The sequence below is a fragment of the Rhinopithecus bieti genome, unplaced genomic scaffold (assembly GCF_001698545.2).
Source record: "Rhinopithecus bieti isolate Rb0 unplaced genomic scaffold, ASM169854v2 scaffold_48885, whole genome shotgun sequence".
Classification (NCBI taxonomy): domain Eukaryota; kingdom Metazoa; phylum Chordata; class Mammalia; order Primates; family Cercopithecidae; genus Rhinopithecus; species Rhinopithecus bieti.
In genome coordinates this window covers 90,959-95,440 of record NW_016819275.1, presented here as the reverse complement: position 1 = coordinate 95,440, position 4,482 = coordinate 90,959, and positions in this window count along the sequence as shown.

Genomic DNA, 4,482 nt, shown 5'->3' with positions numbered 1-4,482 from the left:
TCTTCTGTGTCGCTCGCGCTGGGAGTTGGAGACTGGAGCTGTTCCTATGCCCACATCTTTCTTATGCTTCTCTCTCTGTGTGTGTGTGTGTCTCTTTCCTTCTCTGTACATACATATGTCAGGCGACCTTCTTATCAAAGATATATATTAACCATGTTACAGTGTAAGCCTAAAGCAAGGTACAGAAGGAGAGAGAAAATTAGTAAAGAAAAAAAAGAAAAGAGATTACCCAAACAGATGGTAATATCAGACCTGGAATGAGGATTTTTCATGGGCACATTCAGATCTGAAGACATGTATTGAACCTGTCAAGGTGGTGTAGTATGAGAGGAAAATAAAAGAAAAAATAATGAAAATTTTAAATGGATGTTGTAGGTGATAGTGTATTATGCCCTGAGGAATGTAAGTAACTCAGTTGTGGATCTTAGGTTTAAATAATGCAATTAAAAGCCTAAACAAGGGGACATTCCAGATTGATTATCTAAAGCAACGGGGTCAGGATCTGTAGAGCAACAGAGCATTTGTCTTCATGGTGTGATGTCTCTTCTGGCATCTGAGGATCCCTTGGGAAGGCAGTGATGGAGAACAGGCCAAGGGTCAGACAGAAAATCCTAAAGCCTGCTCTGTCTGGGACTTGCTGTGGGGCCCAACAGGCCACTCCACTCCCCTGGGCCTGGTTTCCTTATCAGAAAGTCATAGATAACAATCCTGACATGTCACCAGGGAGGGCTGCAAGGGGAGCAAGCAGAAGGGCCTGCATCTCAGAAATGAACCCTTTCCTTCCAAATACGAAATCCATTAAACAAAGCAGGGACTCCAGCTCCCAGATGGACACTGATGCCTGTCCCCCATTGTTAGAAGCCTACAGCCATTATGTGGGAATTAGGGAGGGAGAGAACAAAGGAAGAGAAATGGTCCACCCATTCAACCCACATAGCTGTTGTGTGGCAGCTTTTGTCTTTAGATCTTTTGCAGCTCACTTATCCATGTGTGTTTGGGTGATCTTCCAGATTCTAGGGATGTATGGTCAACATAACCTAGACCTTCTGAATTACTGGACATTTCCTGACTCCCATTTCATCCCTAGAGAATGGGGTTGGAGGAGCGTCATGTGATAACAGCCTGAGGCCTACATTTCAAGGGCCTGAAGACAAGGTGGGCTCCATGCAGGAGAGTTGCCCTCAAAATTCCCTTTCTGCTTTGATTAATGAAAAACTGTTTATTGCTTTTGTGGGACCAAATGGAAGGTTCACCTGTTTCAACCATCTGCCAACAAAAATAGGTAAAATCCTTATTATTTTGTATGAAACAATGGATCTGGATTTATTAAATATTATTGCTATTTTGACACAATTTGTAGTCAGTATATCCTACAGTTTAGACTGAAGTCAAATATTTATAAAATGTGAGAAATTAATTTTTAAGAGAACTCTAAAATTACTTATATCCAAAGAGAACTATAATTGTTTTAATTAGCCATTAATTGTTCAACCTACTGTGTTAAAACCATGAATTCTTCCAGAAGTATTTACTTACACTGAAGTTTTATCTTGAGCTATTACTGATAATGTCTTATTCATTAGCTTTCTGCCTGGGAACTTTACACTATTTGCAAGCCATATCTTACTTAGCCATTATAACATGTGGCTATATGTTGGGGACATGTAAGTGACTAATTGAAAAAATCTCGAAGGGGAAAAGAACGTCGGCTGTTGAAATTACTCATGGGACATGATCAATATGAGTTGGGCCTAGAACCCAAGCCTCAGAGTTGATCTTAGAAACCTGAATTGATCTTGTTGCTTTATGATACCAATTAGCCTGTCTATGCAGGACCACCACCAACAACAACAAAAGGCATATTTTCTTGATGCAAAATTCCTGATTTTGAGCTAAACATTAAAAGTGGTGCTCTCTGAATTGGCAGTTGTAGGGACAAGTTGCAAATGGCTTTTTAATATTTTGTTGTAAAGTGGTATGTGTGTGTGTGTATTATGATACAGCTCAACACTATTCCTGTGGAAAAAAAAAGCAAGCAAAGAGCAAGGGGGGCTAGTTAGAGAATTAGAGAAGAAAAGTAACTTTATCTTGGACCTATTCAGCGGCTTTTGTAACTTGAGTCATTGGTTTGCCGTTGTCCCGTGGGAAAGGGCCAGGAAGTGATAAACACAATAAATGATGAAATTCAAATGGAAAAGCACTGTTCTTTGAGCTATTGGCTGCATAAAGAAGAAGAGAGGATACAAATGTTTATCCTACCAATGTGCATCCAATAGTTGGACAAATCAGTTTCTACACTAAAAGCACAGTTATGTGATATTCTGTTCATTCTTTCTGTGCACGGCTTTCTGATGCCACTTAATTTACACAGTCATGTTCCAACAGCAGAAAATATTTTTGTACTGTAAAGCATCAGGAAAGCAGCAGTAGTAATATAAATTGAACTAGATAAATCTGATGGCTCTAGTACCACTGACGTCATTCCTTGCTTACTGTCTGCATAAGGAAATCTAAACCTCCAGTTTTCAGCCTATTCAGTTCAACCCATTGACAAGATGTTACCCTAATCTGGGAAGACAATCATAGAAAGAATTCAAAATAAAAATAGAAGGATTGATCATCTTATTGGACTATGGTAAATATTTTATGATTATTAGAGGTGTGTGTAATTTCTTTAAATATCACTCAGATCCTAAATTTTAATTAATAAAATAAGGATAATAAACCTATTGTTATCTTTGTTTAATGGCTCATCAAAATGTGCTTTTAATCTCACAATGTATACAAAATCAACTCAAAATGGATTTAAACATGACATCTGAAACTATAAAACTACAATAAGAAAACAGAGGAAATGCTCCACAGCATTAGTCTGGGCAAAGATTTCTTGAATATGACTCCAAAAGCAGAGGCAACAAAAGCAAAAATAAACAAATGGGATTGTGGTTGCATCAAATCAAAAAGCTTCTGCATAACAAAGGAAACAATTAATAGAGTGAAGAGACAACCCACAGACTGGGAGAAAACATTTGCAAACTACATACCTGATAAAGGGTCAATATCCAAAATACCTAAGGAATTCAAAACAACTCAATAGCAAGAAAGCAAATGACCCAATCAAAAACTGCACAAATGATCTAAATAGACATGGCTCAAAAGAAGACATACAAATGGCCAACAGATATATGGAAAATGTTCAACATCACTGATCATCAGGGAAATGCAAATTAAAACCACAATGATGTATCCTTACACTTGTTAGAATGGCTATTTCCAAAATGTTGAAAGATAAGAGTTGACGAGAGTATGGAGAAAAGAGAACCTTGTGCACTGCTGGTGGAAATGTAAATTAATACAGTCACTACAGAAAACTATATGAAAGTTCCTCAGAAAAGTAAAAGTAGAATGACCATGTGATCTAATAATCTCACTTCTGGATATACATCCAAAGGAATTGAAATCAATATGTCAAACGGATATCTACAGTGCTGTTTGTTGCAGCACTATTCACAATAGCTATGATATGGAAGCAACCAAAGTGTGCATTATCAGATGAATGGAAAAAGATAATGTGGCATATATATGCAATAGAATACTATACAGCATTTAAAAAATAGTTAAACCCTGTCATTCATGACAACATGAACCTGGAAGACATTATGCTAAGTAAAATAAGCGAGGTGCAGAAAAACAAATACTGCATGATCTCGCTTATATGTGGAATCTAAAAAAGTCATAGAAGTAGAGATGGTTATAAGAGTCTGGAGGATGGGGGATAAATGGGGAAAGAAAGGGAGATGTTGATTAAAGGGTACAAAGTTTCAGTTAGGAGGAATAAGCTTTAGTGATCTATTGCACATAATGGTGACTCTAATAAATAACGATGCATTTAATAGATCAAAATTGCTAAGAAAGTAGATTTTAAATATTTTCACTACCAAAAAAACAAGTATATGACATGATGGATCTGTTAATTAGCCTAATTTAACCATTCCAATACTGTAGACATATATCAAAACATCACGTTCTACCCCATAAATATATAAAATTATTATATGTCAGTTAAAATTTAAAACTAAAAAAATTGTTTTAAGAGACGAGGTTGACCAGGCAAACTATGTTGCCCAGGCAAACTCCTGGGCTCAAGTGATCCTCCCACATCACCCTCCTGAGTAGCTGGAACTACAGGCATGCACCACAAAAATTTAAAATTCTTGGCTCCGAAGTTTAAAATGCTTGGGTCCAAAATTTAAAACACTTTTCAAAAGAAATATGCTCTTCAAAATAAGAACCATACTTTTCTTTAATATATGAGATATTATATGCAAGATAGTAAACATTGGTAAAATAGCTAGCATTTATTGAACATCTATGAAGTATTAAGTCAATGGGTTTATTCATCTGTTTCCTCAATCTAAGAGATATTAAATTAGCAAGGCAATTTGACTTTCTTTTTAAAATCTGCCAGCTGAGTGAGGTCTC